Consider the following 12,710-nt stretch of genomic DNA (forward strand, 5'->3'; position numbering starts at 1 on the left):
TAGGGACTTTTCTGTTGCTCCAGGCTCCCAATTTAAGAAAAAAAAAAGGTAAGCAAAGTGCATATGAAGGCACTCTCAACTTCCCTGTGAAAGGTGGTACAACAATTCTTTTCTGATGGGCTCCTGTAATTTTCCATCACAAATTAGTATTTGAGGTCCTTTCAAGCAGACACATCTTTCATATGCTCTAACTACATGGTTGACCTTGATGTGGGAGTGGAAATCAGCCCAAATCACAATTTCTGCTCTAAACATTTTTATATGAGAGCATCAGGTTAAAAGAAATCAACCTTAAAGGAGAAAATGAGGAAATCCCAGAGGAGCCACACCCAGTCTGGGCAGAGGGTGGGCATAGAAGATAGGCCAGTCTTACCTGCCTGTCTTGCTGGCCAAGGGTATGGCAGCAGGTTGGGCTCACTGCATTCATATATAAGAAAACCACCACCTCCACCTGAAAAAAGTGCTGAGGACATTGAGTTTTTATAGCCTTGTGAGGCAGGTGGTATTATTATCCCTATATTTTACAGACAAGAAAACTGTATTTCAGGTCATTTTTAGCACCAGTTGGGGAATTGGCTAACTGCCTGAGTGAGTCATGGTCCAGATGCTCAACCTTGCAGCTACAAGGAACCAAGACAATTACCCCATGTTTCTGACTCTCCCTGCTTTAGCTATGCCCAACATATATCCTGAATATTTGATAATGTAGACTTAAAAATGACTCTATATTGTACAGATTATCATACAAATATCTTTGTTAATAAACATTAATTTTCAGTATTTGAATCACCAACTATTTCAGTGCTCATTTTCACTTTGGCCATTTGTGCCAATGTAAGGAAGCACTGGCATGGATATTGGAAGCAGGCAATTCGCCCACCCAGCAGGACCATGCTCCTCACACAAGCAAGCCAAACAGTGAAATTTGCAGTCACATTATCCTTTAAAATTAAAGCTAGAATTGAAGAAAACTACCACCAGGGGGCAATACATCTCTTACCACATGGTCATAGTTAGCAAATTAGTCGCCAGCAGCCATATTTTGTTTGGTTCAAGTGGTTCACTGGCTTGTTTAAATTTAAATTTCATCTCGTTAAGTAAAACTTAAATTTCACTTGTTTTAATTTATTTTAAATGTAAGTCAACATTTAAAGATCAGGAGTGTTCACATAAAACTTATGGTTTTTCAGTTTTTCTGGAAAAATCAGAGTATCTAGCAATTACTGGCTCTGTGTTTTGTCAAGATAACAATTGGCTATAGCTGATGCCAGCTACCCCACTGGATAGCCAGGCTGTCTCCAGCACTCCATCATTCATGTAATATACGTACATGTGCTTACTCTCAGCCTGCTTCAGCTTACCTGCCTGGCCTCTGTAGCATTTTAGTGTATGAACTTAATCCAAATAATCAGGCTAAGGCAGGAAGTATGGTTACAAGACAGATTATATACGTTAACACTTTTAGACTTCTATGAGTAAAACTTTTAACTTCTATTGCTAAAAACAACATTGTGCCACCAAAGAATACAATAATTAAACATTAATATAGAGATCAACATATTTTTAAATGACCAAATTTTAGGTATAATTTTATATGTTTTTCACTAACAATTAAATACTTTATATTACCTTACTACTACTAAGTCGCTTCAGTCATGTCCAACTCTGTGCAACCCCACAGACAGCAACCCACCAGGCTCTGCTGTCCCTGGGATTTTCCAGGCAAGAACACTGGAGTGGGTTGCCATTTCTTTCTCTGATACATGACAGTGAAAAGTGAAAGTGAAGTCGCTTAGTTGTGTCCAACTCTTTGCAACCCCATGGACTGCAGCTTACCAGGCTCCTCTGTCCATGGGATTTTCCAGGCAAGAGTACTGGAGTGGGTTGCCATTGCCTTCTCCTATATTACCTTGCTGCTGCTGCTGCTGCTGCTAAGTCGCTTCAGTCGTGTCCGACTCTGTGCGACCCATAGACGGCAGCCCATCAGGCTCCTCTGTCCCTGGGATTCTCAAGACAAGAACACTGGAGTGGGTTGCCATTTCCTTCTCTAACCCATGAAAGTGGAAAGTGAAAGGGAAGTCGCTCAGTCGTGTACGACTCTTAGCGACCCCATGGACTGCAGCCCACCAGGCTCCTCCATCCATGGGAGTTTCCAGGCAAGAGTACTGGAGTGGGTTGCCAGTGCCTTCTCCACTATATTACCTTAGTCTAATTTCTGTTTCAGTGAGATGATAAGAATAGTGTTAGACTAAGGTAATAGTGTTAGACTTAGACTATATTACCTTAGTCTAACACTATTCTTATCATCTCACTGAAACAGAAATTTGGACATTCATCCTAAATCCACATCCTAAAGGAATCAAGGCCCTCCTAGAGAGGCTATATCTTTGGATACTGCAAGCATTATACAGTTGCCATGAGGAACTTGCTTAGATGCAGTTTCCTAACTTCTTCTCTATCTCATTATCTCTCTAGCAAATAGAAAAAAACTGCTGGAGGAGATAAGAAAGACAGCACCCTCCTCCATTTTGCCTTCTCCTCACTCTTCTGTGAGCTCACTCACAATCCAAACAGGCAGAGAGAGCTAGTAATGGTTTCTAAGGTCAGTGATACAGTGAAGATATTTTTTTATGTGCTCACTATCCAGAATCAAATTTCTGATTTCATAGTGAAGTTATTGTTGCTCTATAGAGGTACTTTGGGTGGCAGACAGAGCTCTAGCTTTGAGTGAAAAACACTTGGTTTGAATTACCACTCTATCACTCACTGAGTATTCATTACTATTTACTTGTACCCTTAATTTTCTTGACTATTAGATGGTGTTAACACTGAAAATGAAAGAGAAGTTCACTCAGTTCAGTTCAGTTCAGTTCAGTCCCTCAGTCATGTCCGACTCTTTGTGATCCCATGAATCACAGCACACCAGGCCTTCCTGTCCATCACCAACTTCCAGAGTTCACTCAGACTCACGTCCATCGAGTCAGTGATGCCATCCAGCCATCTCATCCTCTGTCGTCCCTTTCTCCTCCTGCCCCCAATCCCTCCCAGCATCAGAGTCTTTTCCAATGAGTCAACTCTTCGCATGAGGTGGCCAAAGTACTGGAGTTTCAGTTTTAGCATCATTCCTTCCAAAGAAATCCCAGGGCTCATCTCCTTCAGAATGGACTGGTTTCCTTGGAGTCCAAGGGACTCTCAAGAGTCTTCTCCAACACCACAGTTCAAAAGCATCAATTCTTCAGTGCTCAGCCTTCTTCACAGTCCAACTCTCACATCCATACATGACCACTGGAAAAATCATAGCCTTGACTAGACGGACCTTTGTTGGCAAAGTAATGTCTCTGCTTTTGAATATGCTATCTAGGTTGGTCATAACTTTCCTTCCAAGGAGTAAGCGTCTTTTAATTTCATGGCTGCAGTCACCATCTGCAGTGATTTTGGAGCCCCAAAAAATAAACTCTGACACTGTTTCCACTATTTCCCCATCTAGTTCCCATGAAGCGATGGGACCGGATGCCATGATCTTCATTTTCTGAATGTTGAGCTTTAAGCCAACTTTTCCACTCTCCTCTTTCACCTTCATAAAGAGGCTTTTTAGTTCCTCTTCACTTTCTGCCATAAGGGTGGGGTCATCTGCATATCTGAGGTTATTGATATTGAACTTCCTGATGTTCAAGCTGGTTTTAGAAAAGGCAGAGGAACCAGAGATCAAATTGCCAACATCCTCTGGATCATGGAAAAAGCAAGAGAGTTCCAGAAAAACATCTATTTCTGCTTTATTGACTATGCCAAAGCCTTTGACTGTGTGGATCCAATAAACTGTGGAAAATTCTTCAAGAGATGGGAATACCAGACCACCTGACCTGCCTCATGAGAAATCTGTATGCAGGTCAGGAAGCAACAGTTAGAACTGGACATGGAACAACAGACTGGTTCCAAATAGGAAAAGGAGTACATCAAGGCTGTATATTGTCACCCTGTTTATTTAACTTATATGCAGAGTACATCATGGGAAACGCTGGACTGGAAGAAACACAAGCTGGAAGTTCACTCAGTCATGTCCTAATCTTTGCAATCCCATGGACTGTACAGTCCATGGAATTCTCCAGGCCAGAATACTGGAGTGAGTAGCCTTTCCCTTCCCCAGGGGATCTTCACAACCCAGGGATTGAACCAAGGTCTCTTGCATTGCAGGTGGATTCTTTACCAGTTGAGCCACCAGGGAAGCCCAAGAATACTGGAGTGGGTGGCTAATCTCTTCTCCAGGGGAACTTCCCAATCCAGGAATTGAAGAGGGGTCTCCTGCTTTGCAGGTGGATTCTTTACCAACTGAGCTATCAGGGAAGCCCCAATGATAACACTATTTGCTCTTAATACTTACTTCATATTATTGTAAAGAATCAAAATAATACATATGATAAGAACAAAGTATAGGACACTATACCAGATACTACAGTTTGGAAAATGCTTTGGAAACAAACTGACCAAAGATGGCTATTTTTCCAATCCTGAAGATCTAATAATTAGGATGCAGATTAACAAGGTCTTCATAGTGAAAGAGACTTTTAGTCAATAGTTAATGAGTCCTTGGGGAAGATGGCAGAGTAGGAAGCACCAGGAGTATCTCTTCATCTAGACAACAACTGTACTCACAGGATCTGATGTAACAATTTTGAAACTCTGAAGTCTTTTGAAGACTTGCAACTTCCAGGGAAAGGCTTAGATGGTAAATTTTGGTTAACTTTGAACAATTTCAGCTCTTAGCACAGTGAGTGAGTAAGTGAAGTCACTCAGTCGTGTCCGACTCTTTGCAACCCCATGGACACCAGGCTCCTCTGTTCATGGGATTTTTCTAGGCAAGAGTACTGCAGTGGGTTGCCATTTCCTTCTCCAGGGAATCTTCCCAACCCAGGGATCAAACCCAGGTCTCCCGCATTGTAGACAGACGCTTTACCATCTGAGCCACCAGGGAAGTCTGTAGCAGCTATAATTCTCCACCTCCCAGATCCCAAACTGCCAAGCCAATCTTGACAAAATGAACAAAACTAGAGGTAACATGCTCTCTGACTTCAGACTACCGTACAAAGCTACAGAATTCAGAAACAGTATGGTACTGGCACAAAACAGACACATAGGTCAATAGAACAGAAAAGACAGCCAGAAATAAATCCATGTTCTTATGGTCAATTAATCTACAACAAAGAAGCCAAGAATATACAACGAGGAAAAGATAGTCTCTTCAATGACTGGTACTGGGAAAACGGGACAGCCACATGTAAAAGAATAAAATTAATTACAGTATTTTTCACAGTATATACAAAAATAAAGTAAAAATGGATTAAGGACCTAAATGGAAGAGCAAAAATCATAAAACTTCTAGAAGAAAACATAGGCAATACACTCTTTGACATAAATTATAGCAATTTTTTTTTTGGATCTGTCTCCTCAGGCAAACAAAAGCAAAAATTTAAAAGTGGGGTCTAATTGAATTTGAAAGCTTTTGCAAAGCAAAGGAAATAAAAGAACAATCTACTGAGTGGTAGAAAATATTTGCAAATTAAATAACAGATAAAGGGTTAATATACAAAATATATAAATAGCTCATACAATTCAATACAAAAAAACCCCAAGCAATCCAATTTAAAAATGGGCATAAGACCTGAATAGATATTTTTCCAAAGAAGACAGATGGCTAACAGGCACATGAAAAGATGTTCAACATCGCTAATCATCAAAGAAATGCAAATCAAGATGACAATAAGACATCACCTCACACATCAGAAAGGCTATCATCATAAAGATAACAAGTAACAAATGTTGGCAAGGATATGGAGAAAAGGGAACCCTTGTACACCATTGATGGGAACGTAAACTGGTGCAGCCACTATGGAAAATGTTATGGAGGTTCTTCAGAAAACTAAAAATAGAACTACCATGTGCTGTGCCAAGTTGCTTCAGTTGTGTCCGACTCTTTGCAACCCTATGGACTATAGCCTGCCAAGCGCTTCTGTCCATGGGATTCTCTAGGCAAGAATACTGGAGTGGGTTGCCATGCCCTCCTCCAGGGGATCTTCCCAACTCAGGGATTAAGCCCATGTCTCTTACATCTTCTGCATTGGTAGGCAGGTTCTTTACCACTAGTACCACATGGGAAGCTGATCCAGCAATTCCACTCTTGCATATATATTCAAAGAAAACAAAAATACTAATATATATGGAATATTACTCAGCCATAAAAAACAAAATAATGCCATTTGTAGTGACATGGATGGACCTAGAGATTGTTATACTGAGTGAAGTAAGTCAGAGAAAGACAAACATCATTTGATATTGCTTATATGTGGACTCTAAAAAATAAAGCAAGTCAATATAACAAAACAGCAACTCACTCATAGACATAGAGATTACCAGCAAGGAGAGGTCAGAGCAGAGGGGTAATATAAAATAAGCAAGCTACCAGGATATATTACACAGGACAGGGAATATAGCCAATATTTTATAATAACTTTAAATGGAGTACAAACTATAAAAATAATCAATCACTATGCTGCACACATATTCAGTTTAGTTGAGTCATTCAGTCATGTCTTTTTGCAACCCCATGGACTGCAGCACACCAGGCTTCCCTGTCTGTCACCAACTCCTGGAGCTTGCTCAAACTCATGTCCATCAAGTCAGTGATGCCATCCAACCATCTTGTCCTCTGTCGTCCACTTCTCCTCCTACCTTCAATCTTTCCCATATCAGGATCTTTTCCAATAAGTCAGTCCTTCACATCAGGTGGTCAAAGTATTGGAGCTTCAGCTTCAGCATCAGTCCTCCCAATGAATATTCAGGACTGATTTCCTTTAGGATTGACTGGTTTGATCTCCTTGTGGTCCAAGGGACTCTCAAGAGTCTTTTCCAACACCGCAGTTCAAAAGCACCAATTCTTCAGTGCTTAGCTTAGCTGTACACATGAAACTAGTGTAATATTATAAATCAACTATATTTCAATATTAAGAAAGAAGAAAAGAAAAAGAAAAAAACTATCTTAAAGATGCTGAAAGAACTAAAGACATGAAGGAATTCAAGAAAACAACACATGAAAAAAATTGAAATATCAATAAAGAGATATAAAACCTAAAAAGAAATCAAAAAGAAATTCTGGAGCTGAAAAGTATAATAACTGAAATGAGAGACTCACTATAGAGACTCAAAAGCAGATTTGAGCAGGTGGGGAAAAGAATCAGTAGACTCAAAATAAGACAATAGAAATAAGACAATAAAAAATTACCCTCATAAATTTTTATTTATGAGGAACATAAAGAAAAGGACTGAAGAAAAGTGAACAGAGCATAAGGGGCCTGTAGGACACCATCATGCAGACCAGCATACAGACAGTGGGAGTCCCAGAGGAAGAGACAGTGAAACAGGTAGAATATTTAAAGAAATAATGGATAAAATTTCCATATTTGATAAAAGTCTTGAATATAAATATCAAAACAAAACACTAATAGAGCTTCAGTTTTACAGATGGAAAGAGCTGTGGGTAGTGATGGATGCACAAGACCACAAAATACATCTTATTATCTAATACCACTGAAGTGAAGTGCTAGTCACTCCATTGTGTCTGACTCTGTGACCGCATAGACTGTAGCCCACCAGGCTCCTCTGTCCATGGAATTCTCCAAGCAAGAATACTGGAGTGGGTTGCCATTCCCTTCTCCAGGAAATCTTCCTGACCCAGGGATCAAACCCAGGTCTCCTGCATTGCAGGCAGATTCTTTACTGTCTGAGCCACCAGGGAAGCCCAATACCACTGAACTGTACACTTAAAAATAGTTAAGATGGCAAATTTTAAGTTATGTGTACTTTGCCACAATAAATAATTGGAAAAAAATCCATAATGAGGGCCTAGTGAATATTTGGAGTAATGGAGTTTCCTTTTGGGGTGTTGAAAATATTCTAAAATTGACTGGGGTGATAGTCACACAATTCTGTGAAATATACTAAAATTGATTGAATTACATACTTTAATAGAGTTGATCACATGGTATATAAATTATACCTCAAAAAAGCTGTTATAAAATAATAATAATGATAACACTCTTAATGAAGAGTTAGTGAGTCCTTAAAATTCTGCCAATTATGTGGTCTTAATTTTATAGCAGGACATAGACTCTGAAACATACCAGACAATAGGATTCCTTTGTCATATGGAATCTTTCATTGATCAATAATTGAATAAACAAACTGAACCTTAAAATATGGACATCAAAATACAGTCTCTTTCAGCCCCACCATAACCAAACTTAAAACTTGAGTGCTACAAAGTAAGAGAGAATAGTTCAGGATTTTAAAAACAGGATAATCAATCCTCTATATTCAGAATGTTTCTTAGTTAAATTTTTGATCAAACAAATATTGCTTCTCTTGCAATTATATTAATATATAATCAAGAATTTAAGGATTTCAAAATAAAGCCATAGCAAAACACATTTTGTGAGAGTTGCTTAGAACTACTAACTACCTGTCCTAGTCTCTCCCCTTTTAAATGTATAAGGAAACTGAAGCATGCCATCTCATCATAGGGGAAAACATGGTGATGTATCATAAACAAGTTCTGTGGGCAGAGCTAGTATCCATGAGTACTAGTACTATCCATCAGTACTAGCACTGATGAGATAGTTTAAAATTTTGACTTCTAGAATCCAGGAAGCCTGCCAGTTTCTGGGAAAATCTATACCTTTAAACTTGTAGATAATTAGGAAAATAATATAATTTTCTTTGGAAATTAAAAACATCAAGCAGGTCTTCATGTCAGTGAGGTATCAGAATGAGACAAGTGGAGGATTTGGCCCTATCTCTCTGGGTCCTCCGTCGCTTTCTGAGCATCATCGAGCACTGGGAAATGCAGAAGGGTCAGCATAGCTCACGGATTCCCTGCAGAATATCTACTATAGTTCAGCCTTTTCTGCTCTGCTTGGACCTATCACCCAGTGGATCACTTCAGTAAAGATAATATATCAGCACTTTACATCCAGTTCATTTTTCTAGTAGAACTAAAACTGTCATGACTGTATTTTTCATTTATTAAGTCTTGAAATTGGTTGGGATACTTCATTTATATTGTTTATCTTTATTCTTCTTTCCCTCTAATGTCCAATCCATACTGACTCACATTTCAAAATATTTCCAAGTCTGTCCCACTTTCTCCATTTCCACTCCTGGGACCTGAGTCCAATCCACTATCATCTCTCACCTGGGAACCTCAGCAACAGCTTTTTAACTAGTGTTCTTTATTCCACTTTTTGCCCTCTTCATCACATTTTCTACCTTGCAGGCCCATCAGATCACAATTTCCCCACCAAAAGTCCTCCCTAGTCTTCCCATTGCACAACTTGTTACTGGACCTCTTCTTCTCTCTTCTTGCTCTGGTCACACTCATCATATTGCACCTACTGTCTCTCATTTGCTATCCCTCCACCTTGAGAGCTCTTTGTGTGGCAAGTCCTTTGTGTCATCCCAGGCTGCAGTTTAATGTTGCCAGCTCAAAGAAACCTACGGTCAGAAGTGACACTCCTTCACCCTGGTCACCCACTATCACACCATGTTTGATATTCTCCGTGGTTCAGTTCAGTTCAGTTCAGTTGCTCAGTTGTGTCTGACTATTTGCAACCCCATGGACTGCAGCATACCAGGCTTCCCTGTCCATCACAAACTCCCAGAGCTTACTCAAACTCACGTCCGTTGAGTCAGTGATGCCATCCAACCATCTCATCTTGTGTCATCCCCTTCTCCTGCCTTCAATCTTTCCCAAATCAGGGTCTTTTCCAATGAGTCAGTTCTTCACATGAGATGGCCAAAGTATTTGAGTTTCAGCTTCAGCATCAGTCCTTCCAATGAATATTCAGGACTGATTTCCTTAAGGATGGACTGGTTGGATCTCCTTGCTGTCCAAGAGACTCTCAAGAGTCTTTTCCAATACCACAGTTCAAAAGCATCAATTCTTCAGTGCTCAGCTTTCTTTATAGTCCAGCTCTCACATCCATACATGACTACTGGAAAAACTAAAACTTTGACTAGACAGACCTTTGTTGGCAAAGTAATGTCTATGCTTTTTAATAAACTGTCTAAGTTGGTCATAACTTTTCTTCCAAGAAGCAAGTGTCTTTTAATTTCATGGCTTCAGTCACTATTTGCAGTGATTTTAGAGCCAAAAAAAGAAAAATAAAGTCTGTCACTGTTTCCATTGTTTCCCCATCTATTTGCCATGAAATGATGGGACCAGATGCCATTCATGATCTTAGTTTTCTGAATGTTGCATTTTAAGCCAACTTTTTCACTCTCCTCTTTCACTTTCAAGAGGCTCTTTAAGCTCTTCTTCACTTTCTGCCATAAATGTGGTATCATCTTCATATCTGAGGCTATTGATATTTCTCCCAGCAATCTTGATTCCAGCTTGTGCTTCATCCAGCCTGGCATTTTGCATGATGTACTCTGCATATAAGTTAAATAAGCAGGGTGACAATATACAGCCTTGACATACTCCTTAGCCTATTTGGAACCAGTCTGTTATTCCATGTCCAGTTCTAACTGTTGCTTCTTGACCTGCATACAGATTTCTCAGGAGGCAGGTCAGGTGGTCTGGTATTCTCCATGGTTACCATTCTCTAAAATTACTTTGTTCATTTCTTTACGTGTTTTTGATATTTCTAACTCACAGTGTGAGCTAAGAGCAGAACCTTTCTGTTTTATTGACAGCTGTTACTGCAGCACAAAGACTATATTAGCATATGACAGGGGTTCAAAAACCATTTGCTGAATGAATAAATGAAAACCAAATTTGATTCTTCTTTCAAGATGGAATGTCTCTCAATTTCATCCAAAACTTAGAGGCTCAGCTTATTATATTATCTTTGGTTTCAGTTCAGTTCAGTTCAGTTCAGTTCAGTCGCTCAGTAGTGTCCGACTCTTTGCGACCCCATGAATCACAGCACGCCAGGCCTCCCTGTCCATCACCAACTCCCGGAGTTCACCCAGACTCACGTCCATCAAGTCAGTGATGCCATCCAGCCATCTCATCCTCTGTCGTCCCCTTCTCCTCCTGACCCCAATCCCTCCCAGCATCAGAGTCTTTTCCAATGAGTCAACACTTCGCATGAGGTGGCCAAAGTACTGGAGTTTCAGACTTAGCATCATTCCTTCCAAAGAAAACCCAGGGCTGATCTCCTTCAGAATGGACTGGTTGGATCTCCTTGCAGTCCAAGGGACTCTCAAGAGTCTTCTCCAACAAAGTATCAATTCTTCAGCGCTCAACCTTCTTCACAGTCCAACTCTCACATCCATACATGACCACAGGAAAAACCATAGCCTTGACTAGACGAAACTTTGTTGGCAAAGTAATGTCTCTGCTTTTGAATATGCTATCTAGGTTGGTCATAACTTTCCTTCCAAGGAGTAAGCATCTGGGGTTAAAAAAAAAAAAAAAAAAAAAAAGCATTTTTTAGACCAAATTTTGCATTTTGGGCCCTAGTTCACAGTACTAGGCTCCATGTGAAGTTTCTAATCAAATACCTTCTCTTTCAACTTATTGTTTTCAAACCTACAAAAGAGCTGAATGAAAAATACAGAGTACCCATATACTCTTAACCTAAATTCAACAATTGTTAACACTTTGCCACATTTGTAATCTTTCTCTCCCTCTCTCCACACACACACACACACACACACACACACACACACACACTCCTCTCTAAATAATTATAGTAATGACTGTCAAATGTAATTTTCTATTATTCCTTCTATATTTATTAACTGACATTACTCACAACCAACGACTTCTTGACACTAGAGCATATGGAGGCAGATTTGTATTAACAGTGAAGTCATGATGTACTTTTGAGTCAACCCCATTAATACAGTCTTTCAACAGAGACAATACATGGAGTTCAAAGCCCTGAATACTGTAATTTACCAGTCATAAAAGTAAAATTCTGAAATTGTCATTTTTCTTCTATCAGTATAACAAGTGTAAAAGTGTATCTGTATTATTCTGTAATTTTCATTTTTCCATCTATAGACATTTTAAGTTATTTGGTTACTAACACTAAACTCAAACAGAAAGAAATTGATATGTGTTTGAGATGTAAGACATAATCTGAAAATGAATGAAGGCTAACTTTAAATGTGTAAAGCATTTTCAGTTGGACCCAGAGAACTGAAGAAGAAACCTTGCAGTCCACCTTTCATTGTTGCCACTAGAAGTGAGGCACTAATGCATTATTGCTATAATGCAGTCCAGATATTCTCAACAAGTGGATAAAACAAGCATAATTTCTTAAGTTTGAAAATATTAAGTTGAATGCTTATCACCAGCAGGTTTAATTAATAATATTTTCTTCACAAGTTAGTAGTAGGACTAGTCTGATGGGGGAGGTTGTATGAAAGAGGAGTCAAGGGGAGCCAATCAAATTTGAAATTCTCTACAGGTATAGAAATTAGTTCTTTTCAGGGTTTTAATGTTGGATTTTCCACTAATCAAATGATTGGAACTTGGATTACTTGACTAGTGAGAAAACCTCATATGTGTTCATTCATTCATCAAACATGAATGGAGTTCATCATGCCACCTACATGCCAAAGTGCTGGGAACCCCCAGGTGAAATACAACAGTTTTAATATCAAGGGTCATCACTGACAAGAAAAACATATGGAAAATAAATTTTAAA

This window comes from Bubalus bubalis, chromosome 2 (assembly GCF_019923935.1).
Source record: "Bubalus bubalis isolate 160015118507 breed Murrah chromosome 2, NDDB_SH_1, whole genome shotgun sequence".
In the NCBI taxonomy this organism is placed as follows: domain Eukaryota; kingdom Metazoa; phylum Chordata; class Mammalia; order Artiodactyla; family Bovidae; genus Bubalus; species Bubalus bubalis.